Source organism: Mycteria americana, chromosome 3, assembly GCF_035582795.1.
Source record: "Mycteria americana isolate JAX WOST 10 ecotype Jacksonville Zoo and Gardens chromosome 3, USCA_MyAme_1.0, whole genome shotgun sequence".
Classification (NCBI taxonomy): domain Eukaryota; kingdom Metazoa; phylum Chordata; class Aves; order Ciconiiformes; family Ciconiidae; genus Mycteria; species Mycteria americana.
Window position 1 is genome coordinate 99,968,742 of NC_134367.1, and position 25,972 is coordinate 99,994,713.

The 25,972-nt window shown below is 44.3% G+C and overlaps 1 protein-coding gene across 1 annotated transcript in view; it reads right to left on the bottom strand.

Annotated features, from left to right (window-relative positions):
• PPM1B (protein phosphatase, Mg2+/Mn2+ dependent 1B) overlaps positions 1-20,169 on the bottom strand; it is a 67,986-nt gene extending 47,817 nt beyond the window's left edge. The window contains exon 1 of the mRNA XM_075496282.1: positions 19,922-20,169. The gene's annotated coding sequence lies outside the window, so the exon portion shown is untranslated. The remainder of the gene's footprint in view (positions 1-19,921) is intronic.
• Positions 20,170-25,972: the final 5,803 nt, after the last annotated feature.

The following is a 25,972-nucleotide window of genomic DNA, read 5'->3' on the forward strand; positions in this document are numbered from 1 at the left end:
TGTTAGAGAGGAAAATACGAAGTGATCTAAGCTACACCATTCAATGGCCACTACTTGCCAAAAAACTCCCACTATCAATATGTACCACCTTCACAGAGGTGTAAGCAAATCCATTTCCAAACCAGGAATATGTACAACTGCAAGACAGAGAGCGAGCCTGCATATACTTATGCGTATGCATGCACGTTTAAGTGGAAAGAGGATGGAAAAGTAGAGCATACGAATGCAATAATTTACAAAAATATATGCAGATCCTGGACTCAAAGGAAAAGAAAGACTAAAACTTGAGATTCAAACTTACTCTAAACCACCATGACAAAGAAGCCTGTTACTAGCCTTTACAGATTTCTTTAAAAGCAAAAGCAGAAACACACCTGAGTATTCACCAAAATTATCTTGATTATGAAGAAACAAAAGTTGCTTTTCGGACAAAGGCATGAGAAGGGCTACCACAGTTAAACCCACCATGCCTAGATACACCAGTATGTAATTTCTGCAGCATGAATCTGACTAAAGCCTTCTCTGTTTTGGAGATGTCTACATGTAGCATCTAGGACAACAGCTTCTTTTCATGGGCCTGGGCAAAGAAGGAAGTAAACCAATCTTAGAGAAACTGAGATTTAGTTTCCTTTTCTAGTTTCTTTTTCCAGCATCTATCTTTCCTTCCAGTAACTTCAAACAACAAATGTTCTACACATTGCTTTGTTTTACCAGAAGGTTCAGAATAATGGGTGAAGGCAAGTGAGAGACAAGACATATTGATCACTATAGAGTTCTAAAACTTCTTTTTCAACACTGAGAACAAATATTTTTCCTTTCTTTCTTAGATGAAATGACCTTAGTCAATGAATATACCTTGCTTATTCAATGCTTACTCAATAGGTAGATTTCTAGTAACTAACGCTTAATATAAAAAAACAGTCAACGAGAATAAATTATTATGTTCAAGCTATTTTATTTAGCAGCACTAGAAATAAATGCCACTCGCACAAGGAACCAAGTTTCCAAATAAAACAAAATGTATTGATTATTTTGGCTACTTAGGTCCCTGCCATGGGTGATTCTTCCAAGAATGATTCAGAGTGGAGGGGACCTACAAGGTCATCCAGTTCAATTTCCTTCTCAAAGTGTAGTCAATGTTGAACTCAGTCCCAGTTGCTTAGGGCTTTATCCACTCAGGTCTTGAAAACCTCCACAGAGGCTTACAGGTTACCTCCTATAACCTCTTAACAATCAGTTAAAATTAACCTCTTAACTTACAGTAAAAATGTTTCAACATATACCCACCCATTTCAATTTATGACCACTGTCTCTTGTTTTCCCACAGTAAAGAGACTGGCTCCATCTTCTTGGTATCCATCCTTGTATATACCAGATGGTTGCTATTGGGTCCCTCCTAAGCATCTCTTCTCCAGCGTACACAAGGCCACGAAGGGCTCTCAGCATGCCATCACAGCTCACATACTCCAGCTCCCTGACCATCTTGGTGGACTTGCCCTAAGTTTATCAAGGTTGTTCTTGTTAAGGGTAGGGAGAACGGGAGCAAAACTGGACACAATATTACAGATGCAGTCTGGGAACATCTGGAACAAATGCCAACTAAAGGGGAATAAAGCTGTTTGTTTTCATCACTACCAGGGTGAACTGCTGACTTGTATTGAGCCTGCTGTTCATGAGAACCAGGTCCTTCTCAGTAGAGCTACAATCCAACCAGTCTGTAGCGCTGCAGGAGGGTTATCAATCCTGGAAGCAGAACGTGGCATGTTCCCTTGTTGAAGTTTGTAAGATTCCTACGGGCCCACTTCTCTAGCCTTTCTGAGTACTTCAGGATGGCTGCCCTGCCTTTGAGCCACCCAGTTCTGTGCCTACCACATACCTGATGAAGGTGCATTCCACCTCCTCCTCCAGGTCATTGACAAAGACATTAAAAAAACCCAAAACCCAAGAACAAAACAGTAGGTCACAGCAGACCCTTGAGGAGCTCCAGTTGTAACTGCTGTCCAGGCAGAGTATGAACCATCAGCCACCCTTTGAGATGATTCTTCAACCAGTTTTCACTTCAGACTGTAAATACAAGTATGCTGTGGGACACTAAAAAGCCTTGCTATGGTCAAAGTAAAAAAACGTCCACTGCTCTCCCCTCAGCTGAACACCTGGTCATTTGACAGAAGTCAGTCAGGTTGGTCAAGCATGACTGACCCTTAGTAGAGCCATGCTGACCACTTCCAGTCACCTTCTTTTTCAAGGGCCCCAGAAATGTTTTGCTACACGTTGATATAAACTACTTACTGATAGTGCTATCCAAGTAAAGCAGTATTTAATGCTTTTAGCAAGTGAAATAGAAAGCTTTCTTTATTATATAACATAGCAAGGATGCCTGAAACAGTGAAGAGAAACCATCTTTAGGCTTCAACAATTTGCAGAATTCAAGTGTTCCAAAGCCTAAATATAAGAACTCTGTGTATAAAAATAAGCAGGTCTCAACAAGTGAACACAGCCATCAAACAATTGAGTTTCTGGCTAATTTTCAAGGTATCTGGCAACAAGACAGTAATAGCAAAGGTTATAAAAGGAAAAACTTGGTGTTCATAACTCTACCTAAAATTTATTATAGAAACTGATGGCAGAGAAACGGATGAGAAAGGAGAGGAGAAGAATAGCAAATAGCCAAGAAAACTTAAACATGGTTCATCATGCACATTAGAAAGAATTTCTGAAATTCAGATTGCTTACACCTTTTCAGATGGTTTGATTTTCTCCTGGACTGTATTGAAAGAAAATCCACTTTACTGAGACCTCTAAACTTGAACAAATTCAGGAACTCCAGTACACAAAAAACAGTGAGTGCCTGACAAACAACCACAAATTCTAGTCTCCTCCAGTGATGAGATTACTCATGTTTCACCCAAAATACTTCAATGCCTTTGCAGTTCCCCAAAACTTAGGCTTGAAACAGGGAGTAGATAATATACTCTAGCTCCACATTAAGCAGTGAACAATGCCAACACCACAGCGGATGAGCAGAGGCAGTCCTCTTATCCCCTAAGGAAATTTGCAAACGTGACAAAAAGCACAGAAAAACAGCTTGACTTGCTCAGGAACTTTCTGACACACTCTTTACCATGACCTTTGCTATGTAAAGTTTTGGTTTCTGCTGTATTCTCATGTGCCTACAGAATAAAGACATTCTTGTCAGCAAGTGCTAGTATTTAATTAAACCACAATGACTGCTGTGAAGGGAGTTCGTACCAACATCTGTAGCAGGCTATGCATTTGGGGAAAACCCAAAAGAAGAGATGAGCATTTTTAATTTAGTTACAAGAGAGGTTTTAACATCAACATTTAATTGCATGTTCTTTTACTTTTAGGATTGCAACATGGCTAGTGACACTGCTAACACTGTCACAGTTGTGACTTCCAGTATGGTCTTCTCTTCATCAGCAGTAACATTCCAAGTAAATTTAGGACTTCCACTCACAAGATAGGTCAACAGGTATCCAAACCACTAGTGTTAAGAACCAATGTTAATAACTAAAAGAACCTCCTTTGAAACATCTCGGGGTGCAGTCTTACAAGAAGTTAGGCTAAGCTAAACTGGTTACTGCTGTAAGCCCACCTCCTGCCACGTGTACTTTCTACTCCAACTTTTGCATCAGTAGTTGCTCTCATATCCTCATATAGCAAGCTGATTCAAGAAGCTAAACTAAAAGAAAATTAACCTCAGCAATAGATACCCAACATACACACATCACATAACTCTCTCACCGTGAGATGAGACACAGCCAAGTTCCAGCATGAGGAGGAAGAGGAGCACATGGTCAGAGGCAGAAGACTGCAGAAATACAGCAGCACTAGCATACTTAGGTAATCATAGGAGAACCTCTTCCTTAATGAAACAGTCAGTATTATGAGTGGGTTCCAGAAGCAAATGCCTGTGTGCACGCAGAGGCCTAACAAGAACTCTCTTTTCTGTACTATATCAACATTGAAAAGTGGTGAAAAAACAAACAATTCTAAGGACCTCTAACTAAAAAGAGGAATACCAGATGCTCACCAACTAGGCAGCATGTAGCAGAAAGCTGTTTGGGTAGAGGGAATGAACTCCCCATCACAAAAAGACAAAAACAAAGCCATATTGTGTACGCTGAGCCAGCTTCTAAGATGTTACATCCATTGTTTTTAAACAGCTGCAAAGAAATAACAACAGTGCCTGACTGACAAAGTATGCAGATGTAGCTAGTACTGAGCACTCTCACTGAGGTAGCATAAGATTTAATGACTAGAAACCAACTAAGAAGGAATTCAGAATTAAAAACTCAACTTCAACTGAATTACATGCTAGCTACTTCTTTAAGTGTGCTGGGTTTACCTTTGTCCTGTCTCTAGGGTTTTGAAGGCACTACCCTTTGGCAGTTGAACCAAACAAGCTTTATTGCTTTTTCCCCTCTTAATGGAAAAATTATTCTGGATCACATCAGCCCACTCTAATTTTCCTTTCCTTCTCTGAACATGGCAGTTTAGTCCAAGTACATCCTTTCAGTCACTCAAAGACCTTCTAGGAATCTTTGCTTCCTCAGCAACAGTGATGTGAGTTTACTAATTCCATGACGCCTTAAATCTGTAACAAGAATGGATCATGCCATGCATTAAGTTTTCCTCTATCTGCAAGACTTTTTACACAGTTCAGGGTGAAGAAAAAAAAAAACATAACAAAAAACCCCAAAAACACCCGCCCCACACACACACTTATACAGCGTTTAGGAAAAAGCACTATAAAGCTTCTCCAATTCCCCCCCAACCCTTCTCAAGGGACACAATAGGAGACAATGCGCTCAAAGAAACCACACACCAACAAAAATAAGGAGAGAGAATGAAGACTAATATAAAGAAGCTCCTCCCCATCTCACCCAGCAACACAGATGTCAGTGGTCAACTTATACTTGTTGGTTCTTACCCATGCCAGTATCAGAGTGTCATGACATCCCTGAAAGGCAAGTAATTCCAGTAGGCTAATGGCAGATAGCAGAACTTGGTAATAAAAGATTGCATATCTGCCGATAAAAATCTTTCACACGATGAACAGACGAATGAACAGAAAACAGAACCCTGTGATAAGAGAGTAAGGAAGAATACTCCTCGATGAATAGTGTGCTCTGCCTACTCAAGTATTCTCTGGATTAGCTTAAGTTCCCAGTGAATTTATGACTTCAGTTCTTTGGAAAGCATTGTAGTTTTCTTCCTCACTAAGAACACTACTTTTCATCTCTTCTCCTGACCCATTTCAGTTTCTCCTGCAGTAACAGCATCAGACTTTGACCCAAGGAAAGGAGAGGATAAACACTAAGTGGAAAGAATGAAGAGTTCTGAAATTGAACAATATAAACTGTGCAGAAGAGTTTGCTCACAGGTAGTCCAAGTTTACTGATTCTTTTTGTACTAGGGATAGCTTAAGATGATTACTAAAAAGAAGATAAATAGCAGAACAGGATGATGGAGATTCCAATACAGTGTTCTAGGACCTTTACTTTCTTTAGAAAGGCTTCAAGTACAAATCTGACAATTCATGACAGATTTAAGCTGTCATGTCTGTTTTGTATGCAAGAGCTTCTGTTTTAATCAGTGCTTCAATAAACAAACAAACAAGACCTATGGAGGAAGGGACAATATTGAGAGACATATTAAGAAGTTTTTCACATTAGCTTTGTATTGTTTCTGAAACTGACAACCAGGTTTCAACTCTGGACAAACCTTAAGACACCTTTCAAAAAAATTAGTTACTTCAGTTATGGAATTGCTACCCCAAGGTTTTGTTTATACAAAACACATTTGAATCTGGTAACCCTGAACAAAACAAAACAGTGAAAAAACATCACTTCAAGTAGTAACTGACTAGTACCTTTCCTACATGGAGCCCTACTTACCCTCTGTAAAGATTCAGAAATATCGAAAACTTTAGATTGAAAATAGCATGGTCATTAAATACATCTGAGAATATACAGTATTTTTCAAGGAAAATACTTTCCAAATATAAATTAATAAAAGGTTTAAAAAATACAATTTCAGAGTACTTTCCCCAGTGACATTTTTCTGATCATGTTAAATTCTATTCCCTGATATTGGCAACAGCAGCGCACAAGCTCGTTTCAAGAATTCTGAACTATACTGGAATTTTATTTCTTCCTCTCCGACTCCCCAAGTCAAGCCCCATTTCACTTCATGTTTAAAAAAAAAAAAGAAGAGAGAAATTGTTTTGTCAGTCTGTAACCTTATCCCCTTCCCTCCAAAAGTCAGATATTCTACGTTGACAGCATTCCTGTTTTTCTTTAAATTAAAACAATACTACAACAACAGTCAAAACCACATACTAAGCTGTTATAGTTAACAACAGCTACTATTTTGAGTTAATGAAATATTTTAGAGAAGTTCTTCTCTGGCCTAGAATTGTTTGTGTTTGGTGCACTCTAGTTAAGAAAGTGAGAAGTCATCTTATTGGATTTAATGTTACAAGCTAGATACTGATCTTCAACAGCACTTAACCTCCATCACTCTTACACTCAGATATAGTAGTAAAACATATAGAAGCACAGACATGGTTCAGCATAAGGCAAACCAAAGGGGAAACAGAAGTAAAATAAACTCTATTGTTTATTATGATATAAAAGTAGGATACAAAACACCAATGTCACTATGGCAGAGTCCTAACAATGCTTTTCTTCGACATCACACACAAGCCTAATTATTATTTCAATTTTAAAAACACAGGAAAATGTTAAACTATAGCTTTTATCTTTTACCATTTTGACTCTAGCAAACATTGTGAAACATTCTCTTTCAATGTAATCATTCACAAAGGTGGTATGCTTGTCTTTTCCTTGATCCCACAAATTACTATTAAAAGAGAGAGTCACCTTAAGCTGCTTCCAGTTTCTTTAACTGGTAAGAGATGCACAGAATCTAAAGGAGGGTTGGCTGGAAAACCTCCCACAAAACAAGCAATTGCTATTATTAAAGCATCTTTTAAATGACTGAATGCCTACGAACTTCTAGGTTATCTTTTAAACAGCAGTTCGATTGTGGTGCACTTAGGGAGGATTTACAGAAGAAGTTTCACACACCCCCTTCCCCCCCAGTATTAGCTCTAGCTATTGTTTTCACAAGATTGTTTTCATTTTGCTTATGTGTGAAACCCCTACTGTTTGAAGTTTTATGCACAACCTTCTACCAGTTTAGAAAAAGCGCCCCTCAGAAACATAATCATCCACATCACTTTGGATGATTCCAATGAATTCATCCACCAGTCTAAGCAACCAGTAAGGGCAAGAGCAGGAAATAACAAATCCAGATCAACTATTGGGTATTTTAACATTATCAATTAGTAGTAGAATAGTATTTTTCACGCTTACACCCCATAAAGGAACATTAAAAAAAAAAAGACATCTCAGAGAAGAGGAAAAGTGAAAAAAAAAATCCCTTGCTTCTGGAAAAGTGGTAAAGACGCAGAAAACATGACAAGCTAGCAAATGGATAAACATCACATCTGAGGAGTCAGCTTGACTTTAGGTAGTAGTCCCACAATTACTGGATAATGCTCACTAAAGATGCCTGTAAATCCCACCTGTAATTAGACATTGTGAATAACCTCCTTAGAGGCATCACTTCAGTTCTTGCTGACGACACCAAAAGCGAGACATTCATGAGTCTTAACAGACTGTATTGCGCACCGGGGCTCTATTGAGATGGATAGGGCTTCTTTGCCTTCCAAGATGTAGGACTGGTCACCACCTAGGGGAGTCAATGGACTACCTCTGTTAGGTCTGGATTCAAGTTTTACAACAGCTGAAATAAGAAAAGCACTCGAATATGCACACTAAAGAAGAGTACCCTTTTCTTGAAAAATCAGCTATAAACAATTTCTCTCATATGCCCCACAGAGAATCAAACTTAATGTTAGACAGTAGAAACCAGTGCCTGCAACCAGTACCATATCTGAAGTGAGGTCCTGTGCACAAACTGGTATGCAGAGTACCTTTTGACCAGGATGAGACTTTCCTCTTGGGAACTAGAACAAATAAAACAAGTATTTTATTACTATACTAGGGAAACAGAGAGCAGGAGCAGAAAGGACACAGAAAGAAACCAAGTAACATCTGTGCTAGATTCACCTTTCATACCTTTACAAAAGCTCTCTGAAGTCAGTGCTTTGAGTATAGGCCCACTTAAAACAGAAGCAAAAGGAACAATTTCTTTAGCTTTATACACTGAAGACAGAACACTCAGAACTCAGCCTACAGTACCACATAGCTTCAGTACAGTACTTCTCATCTGAAAAGTTGCAAAGCACATTAGAGTTTCTGCAGCTGCTCAAGGTCACAAGTGCGATCATAAACACAAGTCCCTACCCCTCCAGTTCCTAATCCACCACCCTCAAAATCCAATCTAGCTGTACTCCAGAGGCTTCACTACACCATTCACTTTCAAAACCTTCATTCACTTCTCTCCTAGAATCATGGTCCAAAACTACCATATGTGGTACCAGCGTGTATTACAAAAGGCTACAATATACATCAAAGGCAACTTTAGACCTGTCTATATTTATTTGGAGGTGGTTTAATAAGCATGTTGGATACTTTCAAGAATTTTCTCTATCCTATGGAGAAGAGATTTTTAGCATCCCTGAAGAAGTTGCCATTAGGAAGATAATTTCCTACTTTTAGCTATGTTGCCTGAAATGTTGGGGAGGGGGGGAAATACTTTTAACTCTTCTGCAAGAAATTTAAAATATAGGTAAAACCAAAAAGACAATAAAACAAGATATAGCATTAGTGGAAAATAAATAAAATACAACCTTAGGAAGCCAAGCTACGGTGTGTGTCATTGTGCTGGTTTTGGCTGGGATAGAGTTGATTTCCTTCATAGTAGCTAGTATGGGGCTATGTTTTGGATTTGTGCTGGAAACAGGGTTGATAATACAGGGATGTTTTCATTATTGCTGAGCAGTGCTTACACACAGTCAAGGCCTTTTCTGCTTCTCACCCCACCCCACCAGCGAGGAGGCTGGGGTGCACAAGGAGTTGGGAGGGGACACGGCTGGGACAGCTGACCCCAGCTGACCAAAGGGCTATTCCACACCATATGACGTCATGCTCAGCATTATAAAGCTGGGGGAAGAAGGAGGAAGGGGGCGACATTCAGAGTGATGGCGTTTGTCTTCCCAAGTATCCATTATGCATGATGGAGCTCTGCTTTCCTGGAGATGGCTGAACACCTGCCTGCCGATGGGAAGTAGTGAATGAATTCCTTGTTTTGCTTTGCTTGCATGCGCAGCTTTTGCTTTACCATTAAACTGTCTTTATCTCAACCCACGAGTTTTCTCACTTTTACTCTTCCGATTCTCTCCCCCATCTCACTCCCCCAGAGTGAGCGAGCGGCTGTGTGGGGCTTAGCAGCCGGCTGGGGTTTAACCATGACAGTCCTTTTTGGCGCCCAACATGGGGCTCAAAGGGTTTGAGATAATGACAGATTTGACTGGAATGTGCTAGATCAAATTTATAGCTGTTATTGCCATTTAGCTATTAATTGGCAGGCTCCTGTGCTTGCCATGGGGCTTGCTTGCCTTACTGTATATTAGAGTCTAGTGCTCGTTAGTGGCTGCTTTTTGCTTTCGCTGCTTGCTGTACTGCTGATCATCTTACTTGGCTGTGCCTGGGAGCATTTTGGTAACAGCAACACCCATGTGCCTGGGCTGGCAGATGGCCAGGGTATCACTGCTCTTTCTGTGCCGCTGTACTGGACAGGCTGGAACTCCAGTGCGAACTGGAGTCCAAGGGACTGTGACATGTGGATGAGTCCACGTGGGAGCAGGACACCCCGAAGCATCTGTGGCCATGAATAAGTCCACACCAGAGCAGCAGGTACACCTTGACGCATCAGTGGCTGTGCATGAGATCATGCTGGGGCACCTCAAAGCGTGTGGCCATGGATAAGCCCTCAACAGAGCAGGTACACCCTGGAGGGACTGCAGCCATAGGCAAGGCCATGTTGGAGCAGGTTTACTTCTGAAGGGACTGTGGCTGTGGGTAAGGCCACGCTGGAGCAGGGATATCGCTGAAGGTATTGCAGCCCATGGACAAGGCCATGCTGGAACAGGTGCACATCAAAGCGACCGTGGCTGTGGATAAGTCTATGCCACAGCAGGTATACTCCTGGAGAGACTGTGGCGCATAGATAAGCTGCCACTTGGAGCAGGTACACCCCCCTAAGAGACTGCAGTCTGTGGCTAAGTCCAAACCAGAGCAGGGGCAAGGGGAGGACTTCATTGCAATGTTAAACCTGATGGTCTGGTCCAAAGGGACCAGGGGTGGAGATTGTAATGGAAATACCTTTAAATTGTTGTAACCCGGGATTCGAGTTGCCTGTTATGGGAATTCCTAGAGCAGGAACCCCTTGCTGCTAGCCAGGCTAGGAGCAAGGGGAGGAGTTCATTGCAATGTTAAACCCTATAACCTGGCCCAAAGGGACCAGGGTGGAGATTGTAATGAATATACCTTTAAATTGTTGTCACCCATGATTTCAGTTGCCTGTTCTAGGAATTACTATAGGAGGAACCATCTGAACCAATAGAGGACAAGTCTTACAAGCAGCAGTGCAAGTGCAGCAGTGACCTGACCTGAGCTGCCTCTGGTGCCCAATAACTCTAGGCAACACACCACCTCTCCTGTCCTGAGTGACCACCATAACAGATGGAGCCCAACGTCATGGACTAAATGAACTCAGTGGACATTTTGTGGAAATTTGTGGACATTTTACAGACACTTCACAGGGGTGGTCCACAGACTAACGGAATGATATCTGTGTATTATATCAAAGGATGGGAAGGGAGGTGGTGATTAATGAGGTTGTATTGGATAGTGTGGTAACTGAGCATGATGGAAATGGTATGAAATAAGGGGTGGAGAATGTGCTGGGTTTGGCTGGGGTAGAGTTTATTTTCTTCATAGTAGCTAGTATGGGGCTATGTTTTGGATTTGCGCTGAAAACAGTGTTGATAATACAGGGATGTTTTCATTATTGCTGAGCAGTGCTTACACACAGTCAAGGCCTTTTCTGCTTCTCACCCCACCCGCGAGGAGGCTGGGGGTGCACAAGAAGCTGGGAGGGGACACGGCTGGGACAGCTGACCCCAGCTGACCAAAGGGCTATTCCATACCGTATGACATCATGCTAAGCACATAAAGCTGGGGGAAGAAGGAAGGGGGGGATGTTCGGAGTGATGGCATTTATCTTCCCAAGTAACCTTTACAGGTGATGGAGCCCTGCTTTCCTGGAGATGGCTGAACTCCTGCCTGCCCATGGGAAGTAGCGAATGAATTCCTTGTTTTGCTTTGCTTGTGTGCGCAGCTTTTGCTTTACCTATTAAACTGTCTTTATCTCAACCCCTGAGTTTTCTCACTTTTACTCTTCTGATCCTCTCCCCCATCCCACCAAGGGGGAGTGAATAAGCAGTTGTGTGGGGCTTAGTTGCTGGCTGGGGTTAAACCACAACAGTTGTTCCCCCCCTCAAGATTTATTGAAACTGGCCACAATTCAGAAGTTAACACACAGGTAAATATTTCAGAGATAATCAGGTCCTATGAGTTTTGTGGAAATAAACAGTCAGATCAAGGAGAGACATCCAAACTAGTGCCCCTTGAGGACAAGTGCAGCAGGAGCTCAGCTACATTACCAAAACCAACTTCCCATACAGGACAGCAGGACAGATAGTGCCCCAAACACATGAAAATACTTTCGGAGCTCACAATACAGTATACTTAGAAAAATCCAACCACAAAACACAAAGCCACAGGAAGTCAGGTTTCATAACCTGTTGTTCACACAGCTAGTTTCATTCTTGATTAATTGAAGTAAAACCATGAAAGAACTACTTTCCAGAATTTATTGTAGTTTTAAGACCAGTCGTTGTCACACACAATTTCACAGAATCACAGAATCACAGAATCATATAGGTTGGAAAAGACCTTTAAGATCATCGAGTCCAACCATAAACCTAACACTGCCAAAAACCATCACTACACCATGTCTCTAAGTACCTCATCCAAACGTCCTTTAAATACCTCCAGGGATGGCGACTCAACCACTTCCCTGGGCAGTCTGTTCCAATGCTTGATAACCCTCTCGGTGAAGAAAAATTTCCTAATATCCAGTCTAAACCTCCCCTGGCGCAACTTGAGGCCATTTCCTCTTGTCCTATCACTTGTTACCTGGGAGAAGAGACCGACCCCCACCTCTCTACAACCTCCTTTCAGGTAGTTGTAGAGAGCGATGAGGTCTCCCCTCAGCCTCCTTTTCTCCAGGCTAAACAGTCCCAGCTCCCTCAGCCGCTCCTCATAAGACTTCTGCTCCAGACCCTTCACCAGCTTCGTCGCCCTTCTCTGTACGCGCTCCAGTACCTCAATATCCCTCTTGTAGTGGGGGGCCCAAAACTGAACACAGTATTCGAGGTGCGGCCTCACCAGTGCCGAGTACAGGGGCACAATCACTTCCCTAGTCCTGCTGGCCACGCTATTTTTGATACAGGCCAGGATGCCATTGGCCTTCTTGGCCGCCTGGGCACACTGCTGGCTCATATTCAGGCGGCTGTCAACCAACACCCCCAGGTCCTTCTCTGCCAGGCAGCTTTCCAGCCACTCTTCCCCAAGCCTGTAGCGTTGCATGGGGTTGCTGTGGCCCAAGTGCAGGACCTTGCACTTGGCCTTGTTAAACCTCATACAATTCACCCCAGCCCATCGATCCAGCCTGTCCAGGTCCCTCTGCAGAGCCTGCCTACCCTCCAGCAGATCAACACTCCCACACAACTTGGTGTCGTCTGCAAACTTACTGAGAGTGCACTCGATCCCTTCGTCCAGATCATTGATAAAGATGTTAAACAGAACTGGCCCCAACACCGAGCCCTGGGGAACACCGCTTGTGACCGGCCGCCAACCGGAGTAAACTCCATTCACCACCACTCTCTGGGCCCGGCCGTCCAGCCAGTTCTTTACCCAGCGAAAACTGGGGTTTCAAATTTCAAATTTCAAATTTCAAAACTAGGGACAATAATTTGGGAACAGAGATTCAGTTACGAGTCAAGATAAACAAACAATCCTTACTCAGAGAGCAGCAGGACAATTTCTGCAATCCTGACTACACCACGTAGAAGCCAGAATCCAGTGCCCCACATAGCTCAACACCCTCTGCAATGCCCCAAGGTGCCTTTTAGAGACTCAGTCGGTACATCTATATTAGCACTTTAGTTTCTATCAGGAGTGCACTTCTGAAGTAAATCTGAGTCACTCTACTTACGGTGGGTTGGTTCACATCTCAAAGAAGTTTCTGCACACGTGATCTGGACATGTCTCAGATTAACCTAAACAAAAACTCTGGGAAAACACCTAATACCCAGCGATGTTTGGAGAATACTCGGTCCACAGAACCAGACTACAACTAGTCTAAAATAAAGCCCCATGAATTACACATACCATGGACACTGGGTCTGCCTAACTTACTGGTTCACTCCAGTCTTCTTCAACTGCAGCATACTGCTTGCTAATGTAAGTATAATCAATGTGGCAGATACTCCCCATTCATTTAAGAGAGCCTCAAGCAGCAGTAACTAAACCCACAGACTTAAGCTGCCAACGCACACCTCATTAGCCCTAAAAAGGATGGCTGTGCTGTGAATTCGAGTGTTCCTTTTCCTGAAGTAACTATAGCAGCAGTGTCTCACCACTCATCCACTTTTGCTTCCACCCCTTTACAGTTAGGAGTATCAAAAGCTAATGGGATACATCTAGGAAAGTTCTCTGAATAAAGTTTAAAAAAAAAACCCCAAGATCTACACACTTCATGCACTTCATGCACTTCATGCATCAGCTACATTTACAGTTTTATAAAACTTTTTAGATAACACTGAAAACACACCCCATAACCCACATAATGGCTCCACTGTGACTGGTGATAGGAAAGGAAGAGCAGCATGTGCTCGATAATGCTTTATATTACTTGCACATCAGCTTAACCAACAAAGCTGCCCAGAAAAGAGGTTTTTTTTTTTTTCACTTTTGGATAAGCTGACCAACATAATATTCATTGTTTCAGTTTTCCACTTGAATCAAAATATCAGTTCTTTACAAATAGTTCCACCATTTGAGATTTGTTCTCTCCAGTCAGCAATTTTTCTTTTGCTATACAAAATTTTAAATACAAGATCATGAGTTTTGAACAAATAATACCTGGCTTTAGCATGACAGACAAGCTGGTGAGAACAGGCTGAAGCAGTATTGTATGAATAAATTACAATAGTGTTACCTCCTCTACTCAACAAATCATCATCATCTTATTTCATTACCTCCTTGATAAAAACAATTAATTCATATACTAACAATGCAGAGCCATGTTTGCTCTACATTCAGTAAAGGTCAACTTCCTACACTGAGATGCAGACACAGAAGTAGGATTATTGAAGATGACATTTTCTGTTAACACTCTAATCACCTGAAAACAGCAAAGAAAGACCGATGCTTTCCGTTGTGACTTAACTGGAAGTTTGTCGTCATTGACTTGTCATTACCATACACACTAAAGAGCCATCTTAAGCTCTCCAGTAGCCTAGTCTAGAGACTCGTCCTCAAGCAACGTTTTTCTGAGCTGAATTCCTGTCAACTCTTGTGAAAATAGACTTAAGCACCTAGTTGTACTATTTATTTGAAAGAAAACTCAATGAAAAGGTTATTTCCCATCAAAGATGCAGAGAACCTATGCTGTGAGATAGTAATGTAGTAACATCATAAAATGACGCATTAAAGTACTGTTAATGAGAAACTAATGGTGCATAGGGAAAGAGAGTTGTGGGTGACCTATTTTTCCTAGCGGAACAATACCTGGGCCTGAATAACTTCCTCCAAAATTATAAGAAAGGCTGTTGTCCGCTGAGATATGGGGTTTTCCCTTCTATCATTTTCTACACTAAAACATCTTTGTGCCTTCTCTCCCAATGCAGGTTTTTCTAAGAGCCGGAAGACTAATTTAACCTACACTCATTGGCAACCCTTATGTGTCATCATGCCAATAATGTCTCAAGAAGTTGAGATGAGCTGAACTGCTCATCTCAAGAAACTGATATGAGCTACACCACCTCAGTTATTTCTTACCATCTCATGCAAAGCTTCTCACAACAGATTTATTTTGGACTGACACTTATTAATTCTTCAGAATTTTTATTTGGCTTTAGCACATGATACAGATATAAATCTGTACAAAATTTATTTGCCAATTTTTGAGCGGTTTGACCAAAGTTTCCCATGCTAGATATCTGCCTGAGATGGAAAGACATCAGCCTAATAGCTGAGGAGTTTGCAAGGTTGTCTGTTAAAGAAAAACAGTTTTGGTGATCTTTTTGGAAACTCAGCATCCTTGTTCATGCATCAGGGGCACATCTTTCATTGTCCATGCAAAAAATTTCTCTTTTCTGGGCTTTTACAGTCCGATGTTTTTTGAATTTGGGTGGCCCGTTGGTGTTTCTTTTTTTTTTTTAATTAAGAACCTGCAATGACTTGTCCAGATTTTGAAATTAAATTCCCTGAAGATTATATGCATACTAGATATGCTGAAGACCAGGGCTAAACCAGACCCCTCTTGAAGTTTCCTAAAACATTTATCCTGCATTCACACTGCTAACAAAAAGTGAGAAGGAAAAAACCACAGTTCACACCCTGTACATCTATAAGATGCCAAACCTTTAAGATGACCAAGCATAAACAACTGAGGCACAGAATGGAAAAACTGACAAATAGGGAAGGAGCCAAGATAACAACAATTTTTACTTTAACAGTTTTCCAGAGAAATCACCATTGCTCTCCTCTGATTTACTGAGAAGACCAATATTCAGATCAAATCACTTTGGTTGCTAAAAAGCCCAAGAGCTGAAGGATGCTTCTTCACTTTCATGGAGAAGTGACGAGAAACACTAGTGTGGCACTGAATTCAGAGAGAGGAGAAAACTTGTTGGACAAGGTGGCAAGAATTAAAAAAAAAAATAAAATAGAGCACATAATATAATTAAGGTGGTGGGCAGAGAGATTCGATATTAGACAAAAACACAACTATGGACACAAAGGTATGCATGACTTGTTACAGTAATCACTCTCCACAATCCACACATGGAGCCTAGAGCTTGGATTCTTTCACCAAGGCCTTCCCATTCACTTGGAAGAGAGCATGCTTGCAAAATCCAATGGTTAGCTAGCTATCTTCCAGTGCTGACCAGAAAAGAAGAGCTACTTACCACTTACAGTAATAGGCCTATGTGGCAGATTTAAGCATTCCTACTGGACTGATGACCCAAGACACTAGGAAGTTATCAATTTCAATTTTCAGAGTTTTTTGGGCAAACAAACCAAAACCAACAAAAAAACCACACACACCCCCCTAGGAACATTATGGTAGCATTTAGCTAGGTGCGGTGCAGCTTGCTTCATTCAAGATGGACAGTACTCTCTGAACATTGTTCTACGTACAACCCCATCCCTTGCTGCAGTCTAAATAAAACCTGCTCCAAAGAGTGATATTCATTATCAGTAAAAATCTGTGTCTGAAGTATTTGTATTACATCCAGTATTAAGAGTGGATTTTTACTGCCTTTTCCCTTTTGTAATATGGAGGCAACACATTCATGTAAGAAATACTATTTTCAATTGCCCCCTCCAAGAGTAGTAGTTCTTGACACTGAGGACCTTAAAAGACTGTTCAAAACACAGATTTCACAAGCTTTAATTTCAATTGTGATGGGTTTATATTTCTGCAAGACAGGGTCTCAAGTTTAGTGAGTCAGAAGCACACATTAGTGATCACCACTGGCAAAGTGTAAGTGAGCAATGATAATTCCACACCAGAGACAAGAAGGGAACTGGATTATCCAGGATAACTACTGTGAGACTACTCTTTTCTTTCTCTAGCTCCCTACCAAACTAACTACCTCATAACTACCACAATAAAAGAAAAATGGGCTCTGTGCACTCTCTATACAGCCATCTCCATACTATGTTAATTCATCTCATCTTGATGTTATGTGCCTTAATTAAATCACTATCCTATATAACAACCTCCTCTAAATATCTGTGCAGAACAAGAGATGAGGGGCTGTGTAGACAAATAATACATTCTATCACAAACCCACAGAACATGGGATACACACATGCAATTTTTCCTCATTTCCACCTGAGCCAAACAGCTTTCCATTCTAAACAGCTTGTCTTTTCACAAATGTTCATGCACTAACCCTCTTTCAAACACAAGCATGTGTCCAGTACAAAAGACTTCATACCTTCTGGACATGTGAACATGTTAAAGTGTTAAGGTATACATAATGCACATAATAAATAATATATTAAGACACACGCGAGCCCCTGAGCCCACACATACACGGGGCTTGTCGACACCACATTAAGTGCTTTTAGTTAGCTGCTGACCTGTCAACACCATTAGGAGTGCTAGTTTCAGCAAAAGTTTATCCTTAAAGTTAATGGACAATTTACCCAGTGGAGCAAACAGAACAAAATAAACAAAAAAAGCACCTTTAACACGAACCCCTTGACTATTCTGTAGCCTCCTTCAATCTGATAATATTCATATCATCACAAATTGCCTCATCTTCATTCACTTTTTTACTTTCCACTGGCTGTCACAACTATAAAATACTTCTCTCCATACCGAGGGGAGTAAAGAATCCCTACAGCCTCCCACCTGCTCAGGACAGACCTGGGACCCTGGACCCAGTTCATCATCCCTCCCCCACCCCATTTCAACTTTTCATAGCCTCGGCCAAATATGCCTGCCTCCCCTCTCCAGACACAGACTAGAGTTCCCACTAACTCAGCAATACGAAAACTCCAGTTTCCCTTTTGCACAAATACTATTCCCCCAATACACACATGTATACAAAGCCTAACATAATCTTCACCTTGTATATGCATAATCCCCACAAATTCATCCTACCCCCCTTTTTCAAATGTACACAAACCTTTCAGGGACTCCACCATTCAATTCTAAATATCCACCCAAACCTCCCCATTTTCTTATAACCCATGGTAATCCCTGGAAATTTACCCACAAGAAGAGTGCATCGATGCTCTTATAGACAGAAGGTTACACTGCCTGACACCTGTCACAAATATAGATACCTACAGTTCTACAACTCCCCAAGACATGCATAGACTTTTCTTCAAACAGCACTAGCACGACTCCAACACAATAGCATTTGCTACATGTTTTCCAATTTGTATCCCATGGCTCAAACAACAAATATCCAGCCTTCCAATTTTATCACAGGCGAGACACCAATTCACAGCTCCTCTCATGTTCCCAGGACACAGACCACACTGCTTGCTGCCCTAGTGCATCTCAACACACAAGAAACAGGGCTCACTGAGCTGCTTACAGCCAGGCATCTCTCTCAACTCCCAATGTGAGCAGCAGATAAACTAACTTACATGCAGTAAGAACATGCATGCCTTTCTGTCCACATACCAGCTCATATTACACACGAAGGTCTCGCACATTAAGTCTAACCACACTAGCCACCAAACAAAACAAGTTCAGAACCTTGTAGCAACCTGTTACCACTGTGCCTGTAAGTTGTACATAGGCTTACCACCCAAAGCCTCCCTCCTCCACAACATTGAGAAGCCAGCCAACTTATCACCTTACTTCTCACAACACACACAACATTGTTTACCTATCGCTCCTAAATTCATATGCCCTCATGTACCACTATTCCTAAATACACGTGGTTTCACCCACCATCCGCATCCCCACGGTATAAACATACCCCTCAACCTACCACGGCACACAAAACAACACACATACAGATTTTTCCAGCTGCCTCCAGCCCATCAAAATGACTCCCTCCCTTTGGCTAGCTACAAATTATAGTAAATATATATCCACGTTTATATCCACTGGGTTCGCAAAGCCAGCAAGCGCCAGACTACAAGAGAGAGCCGCCTTCAACTTCTTTCCCCTTCCACGCTAAAGGCGCCCAGGCACAGCCCATCTGCCTGTGACTTCATCCCCTCCGCACACCACCAGCTCGTCACAAGCACCCAGGCCTAACGACAGCTTCTCCCTCCGACACCAGGGCCGTCCCCGCAGCTCGCCACCTCCCACCACCCCACCCCGTCGGTGAACACCGGCCCCGCCGGGCCGCGGCCCGCCACTCCCCTGGCCCCAGCCAATACACGTGCACAGCCCCGGCCCGCCGGCCGCCCCCAACCCCGCTCCGCACGCAGCTACCGGCACGCCGGCCACCTTCGGCCCCTTCCCCGCCCCGCACACAGCGCTATCCGCACGGGGCCCGGCCCGCCGCCTCCCCCACCCCACACGCAGCGGCCGCCGTGCGGGGCCTGGGCCGCCGGCCCCCCTGCCGCCGCCCCGGCCCGCCCCGCCGTGGCGCACAGAGGGCGGGCCCACCGGCCCCCATCCCCGGCTACACCGGGGGGCTTGGCTTCCCCGCCACTTCCTCGCCGTCCCTCCCCCGTGCGCCTGCCCCGGCAGCCCCGGCTCCCCCGCCGGGAGGCCGTGTCAGCGCGGCCCCCGGCCCTCTTTTCTCCCCCGGCGGCAAGAGGCGGAGGCAGGGCCTGCGCGGCGCCTGCCCGCTCCCCGGGGACGCATACGCAGCAGGCCTTGCCCCTCCGGCCCCACGGAGCAGGCCGGCGCTGCTGCCCCCGCTTCCCACAGCACGCGCGCAGGCCCTGCCGCTCGGTAACACGCGCGCCCAGGCCCGGCCCGGCCTCTCGGCCCCTTCCCCCTCTCTGCCCGCCGCGGCCCGGCCCGGCCTGGCGCGGACGCGACCCGCTCGCCCGTGCCCCACGGCCGGCCCTGACCTCTCTACCTGTCGGCGGACGAGCGCCGGCGTCCCCCGGCGTCCGGGTCCCAGGCGGCCCGGCAGGGCCCGGCCCGGGTGTGTGAGGGCCTGGCTCGGCCTCAGGCGCGGGCCCCCCCGCGCTGGCCGCCACCGGCCGCAGTCGCCGCCCGCTCGCGCACTCCGAGCGCCGCCAGCAGCGCGGACATGTTGGGAGCCCCTGTCCCAAAGGCCGCCGCTAGGCCCGCCCTCCCCGCCGCCCACGTCAGAGCGCTCCGGGAAGGGCGGGCGGGGCACGGCCCCCGGCCCCGCCCCACCGCCCCGCCGCCGTTCCCGGCCGGGCCGCCCCGCGTCCTTCCCAGCCTACTGGCTGCTGCTGCCGTCGCTCATCCCGTCTCGCCCCCTCCCGGTGGCCATTGGCCGCCCGCCCTGCCGGCTCTAGCCTTCTTCAGTGTCACTGGCCGATCCGTTCGCCGCTCACCCGCCAGCCCCGCCCAAAAGCTTTTTCCTGATTGGGCACTTCCCCTCTGCTTTGGTAACTATTGGCTGCAGCTCTTGTCAGTCAAGACGCTAGCGCACGGACTCTTTCTCCGCACTTCTTTTTTATCCGGCCTCGTCGCCTGGGCAGAACTGACGGAAGCGGCTGTCAGCGAGCGCCCTTGCCCCTCCCAACCTCCTTCCCCCCGCCACATCCTCTCCCTCCCGGCGCGGTTTGCCTGCAGGCCATTGGCTCTCAGCGCCGCCAGTCCCGCAGCCTCTCTCGCCCCGGCCGCCGCTGCGCGAAATGGGCGTGAAACGGCCGGTGGGTGCCTTCTCCTGATTGGCCGTCGCCCCTGCCAATAAAGCGGGGCGGGCGGGCGCTAGGGAAGGGCCGGCGGGCGCCGGCGGATCCGCAGAGCGCGTCCCGGCCCGCGCGCCGCTCCGCACGGCGATTGGTCGCGGGGCGGGCGGGGAGGGAGGGAGAAAGGTGCGCGGCCTCCCCCCTGTCCCACGGGGGGCGGCAAGGAGTACCCGTATGTTCGCGCGATTACATCACCGCCAGCCAATCAGGGAGCGCGGGGCCGGTCTCCTGGTCGCGGGAGGGCGGGGCCTCGCGCCCGCCTGCGGGAGCCGTTGCGCCTCATGCGCTGGGGCGGGGGGTGAGGCGGGAGGTCGGGAGCCGCAGCCGGCTCCCGGCTCGGTGGGCGGAGCTGCCATTTTTACCACAGTGAAGAGTGAGGCTGGTGGTACCTCGGCCCTTGACATTCCCTTCCGCCGGCGGGGCTCGAGCGCCGTGGCCCGCCTCAGGGGACGGGCGGCCCCTCGGGGGTGCCCGAAGGAGGCTTCTCGGGGCGGCCCTTTGTGCCGCCGAGCCCGGGTGGGTGCGCGGGCTCGGGAGGACGGAACCGATTACCGCACCGGGGACGCTGGCAACGGGCCGCCTGAAAAGTAACGGCAGTTCGGGGAGGGCGCGAGTGGCAACTGCTCTCAGCCGTCGGCCCCTCCGGCTCCAGCGGGAGCCTCCCCGTGGGAGGCTATAATTAGCCCCCTGCGTGGGCTCGCCTGCCCTTTAACTTCTTTCTCGCCCCAAAACAAAAATGTTTATTCAGGAAGGAACATGAAAATCTGCCTGATGCCTCATAATCCCTTGCTATTCCGATCTTTCTCAATCAACAGGCTGAAGCCAGCTGGAGTTCATCTTTCCGGAGGGGGACCCAACTCCAGCCTCGCCCTGCAGCCCTGTTCGGCAGGTCTGCTGGCTGCAGTTAGACACGAAAGTCTTTCCTCAGAAGCTAAATGGCATCAAGTGATGTCCTTGCCTTACGATCCCAAGTGCCTGAAGTTTAATGTACCATCCATACCAATGGCATCCAAATTCCCACATGACAGTCCACTGCTGCCCTTGTCCCCTTACGTTGAGGTGTTTCTTCCCCACACGCTATATACATCAGCATGAATGTATACTTGTCCTGTATACTTGTCCTGTCATGTATACAGTATACATGAATATATACTTGTCCTTGTCCATGAATATATACTTGTATGCAGGACTTGAGGTCATAGGTTGAAATACAGTTTATGCAGCATTTTTATTATCCATCTGTCTTTTCTGGAGTGTTTGCAAGGGAGCTGGCCCTGAAAAAGTTGGGAACTTTCCCTTCTGGAGTTGGCATTCTCTCCCAGTCTTCACCATAGGCACACTATGCGATTATTTTTCCAGGCTCTCCAGAGGTGTGCCCACAGTACAGAAAATACTATGGAGCTTTTAGCTTTAAGGTCATCAGCACCACCACGCACATTAGAAAACCCTTGCACAGAGCTCTGGAGGCATTTTGAGCTCTGCAGCTCTAAGTTAGAGCTGAAGCTTTGCTTTCTGTGGGTTCAAGTGCAACTACTCCACAACGAGAAGATGGGAAAGGTCACTCCAGAGTGACGCTGCTGTTTCCCACAGCTCTCTGCCAGTTGATAGAGCTGATTGAGAATGAAACCTAGATTGCCTCAGCACAGGCACTCGTGAGCAAGTTCAGAAACGGCCAGAACACTGAGACTGCGGTTAGCCCTCTGCCATAGAAAACTTGCTCATAGACAAGCTAATTTGAGTGCCCAGACCCAGCTGCCAATCAACCTAGTTAACTTTGCAGTGTCCACATGATCTGGGACTCAAGATACTTTTATATATCTAGCTAGGGATTTTTTTTTTTTTTTGCCTTTCCTCAGACATATCTAATAGTCATTTAAACACAATTCATGTATTATTAAAGCAATGACAAATTGGCTAAAAATTGCTGTATCGTCAGGTTGATGTATGTAAAATTCAGTCAGCCTAGATACTACTTGGACTTTTGAAATAAAAACTATTTCAAGCGATTCACCAGGAATTTTTTGAGAGCCTGTCACTCTTTAAAAGTAATGGTAAATCTTGCACAGATTTCAGCAGGTACAGAACTGGGCTGTAATTTTATCAGGTCTCTGTTTACACCCTCTACTTTGCTTCTTAGCAACCTGCCAGAGAGATACCATAGGTAGCAATAGATAATTTTGCTCAGTATGACCAAGGTATACTCAGCTGCTACTGACTCTTCCATCTGATTCACTGTAGCAGCCATCCTTCCTACAGTGACTACTGAAACAAAAATGTACAGAAATACTGAAGGAAATCACGAGTTAGTCTTTCGGTTGTCATTCAAACCTTCTGACCCTGCCTTTCTCCTTGCTTCTAGGTTCGACACTTTTGTTCTTATCCCCTTCATTTCACCTTCAGCTCTAACTGCATATATCATTTTATAACAAATTTAGAAAAAATAAAATACTTCCTTATCATATCACCTCACTACCAGTACAACCTTTACAGAATTGACATCCCAAAATGATAAATATTACCTTACATTATCTCCAATGTAATAAATCATATCCCCTATTGCTTCTCAAACGTGACCTGCTTAAATGTTAGAGATTAACTAAAAATCTACACACGAGTCCTTAACCCAGCGTAAACAGCACATTCCTAATCACTAGAAAATGTGCATATCTGGCTGGTTTGTGTGGGCTAAAACTAAACGCTAGCATTGCTCAAGAGGTGTGTGTGGCAAGAGGCGTGTAGCACAGGGACAGGCAGCAGGGGCAGTGGGTGAAGTAATAAGTCGGTGAAATAATGGTTATATGTGGCAATGCGGAGTTAATGGCTAATCTAAGGATTTTGTGCCTTTTCGTGGCTGGCCCCAGTTAAGCTTCGTGTAAGATTACTAAAGCAGGATATTGTTTGTGAGAATATATGTGTGTCAGATCGACCGTGACGTGTGCTTGCCTGAAAGTGTGTGCATTTTTTAATATATGCAATTTCCATCTAATTCTTAGTAGTGGTGAAAATAACTATGAACTATAGAAATGTTAACCAATAAATGGGAAGTAGATTGTACAGGATGAAGGTAAATTGCAAACAACTTTTTTTGATACTGTACTTAAAAGGAATGAAAGTGAGTTCTTGACATATAGAGTCTTTAAAATTCCCTTTTTTTTAGGTTCTATTGTTGTTGGTGAACAGATTTGTCCTTTTAGGATTAGCTGTTGATGAATTTAAGAATTAAATGTTTCATGTTCAAATGAAGGAGCTGTAAAACAGGTCTTGACAAAATAGGAATCACTTTGGGAAGGTACTGTATCTGACTGTTTTTACATTGTTATCTCAACTTTTACCTCTGTTTTTGAGCTTTAAAACAGCTTTTCATCTGAAGAGTGTATCCATCTAGTGTTTTAACTGGCCTTCACACTGGTTTGACCACAAGTGGCAGCTGCTCTAGTTTCACAAGAAAGCATTCTCAGACACTGAGAATATTCATGGTACATGAATATTTTTTTATCTGCAAAGCAACCAAGCTCTTTCATTTTCAGCTGAGTAACTTCCCATGGAAATTAATTCACTAAACAACAGTAGTTAAGTTCTTCACCACTTCCCTGTGTACCCCTTCTAGATTACACCATCTGTGAAGAAAGGAAGGAAATCACCACAGATAATAAGGTCATCTTCATATTTAGAAATGAGCGGAGAAAATTTGGAAAGATTCATGTAATATTTTGCCTTGGTTTTGCTCAACAAGAGGAAGATTAAATGCTAATACAACAATGGGGAATAGGAAGAACATGGGATGGGTAGCAAAGCAGACAAAGGCAAAAACCAAGTAATGTTAATGTTAATGTGTCAAAAGGAATAACTGAAAAGTGGATGTACCATTTCCAGCATTTTGGGGAAAAAATGGAGGAATTTCATAAAACGGTTCAGGACACCCTCCTTGTGGTAAAAGAAAACTTGTGGAGTTCCCAACTGGAACGTGTGGATTAGAGGGGGTTTGCAGCTGAGGAAACACAGAAGTAAAAATAAAGATGGGTAGTAACATCCTATGTTAAGGAAGCAATGTTCTGCAAATAAAACATAGGGAATAAAACGGCTCATAATTTAGTTCCAATTTATTTTTGGAAAAGATGGTTACAGAGCGTACTGAGAGGAGAGGGCTGTGAGAGCATTACAGACCCCTGGTGGAAGTTCTGGAGGTAGCTAGAAAACTCTGTATTATTAAAGAGATGGTACTGACTGGATGCAAAGAACCAGTCAGTGAGATTTCAAATTCCCAGTTAATAGTTTGGGGAATACATGCTACTCATTATTGGGGCCAGAAATTCTGGACTGTGGTAGTCAATGAATTCCTCCTCCAAACTGTCACTGAGCCTGTGAGAAGCAAAGCTTTTGGATGATTCAAGAATATGCCCTCAAAGGCCTGACTGTAGATAATAACCCTGGAGTAGGTGATCACAAGTTGTGTGATGAGAGATAGGGGTGAAAAAGTAGAACGTTCTCGATTTCAGAAAGGCAAACTGTGATAAATGAAGGTACCTGGCAATAAAATCAGCTTGTATAATGAAAGTAGAAATTTGAATGTGGAAGAAGCCTTAGGTATCTCAAAACCAAAATTGCTAATTCCATTGGGATTCTGTATCTCACACAAGGCAAAAAGGTTTACAGGTAGAGGCTTCAACTGGAAGAGAAGTGGCATCAAGAGAGAAGTAAGAATTATAAGCAGAAAGCATATAATAAAACAGAAAAAAGTCTGGTTCAGGAAAGATCTCAAACATCAATAAATGTGAGAAAGAAAGCAGGAAATTGGAAAACCAGGTTAATTTAGACCTTGCGTATGATATCTGGAAAACTAGCAAGTTATCCAGCTGTACCATAATATTGTAAGAAAGAAATGATGTTGCTTTCCAATGAAGAAGAAGTGAGGATCAGAGATAGTCTACATCTGATTCTAACACTAAATGCATATTTTGTCTCAATTTTCAGTAAAGACGGTGATGCTGAACGCAGGGTTAGAGGGCAGGATGGCTAATAGCTAGGAGGGAAAGGAAATTGCTAGTATCACATATAAAATGAAAATAAAACACAGTCTACAGCCTCTGGGCAGAAAGAACAGATAGATAATGCCCATTCCAGAAGTCAGAAAACAGCATCAAATGAAATCACTTGTCTCATAGTAAGCTTTTTAAAGTAAGTATAGCAGAAAATGAGAAAGAGTAATGTTTGTTTACAAAAGGTGGACCTTACCAGATTAA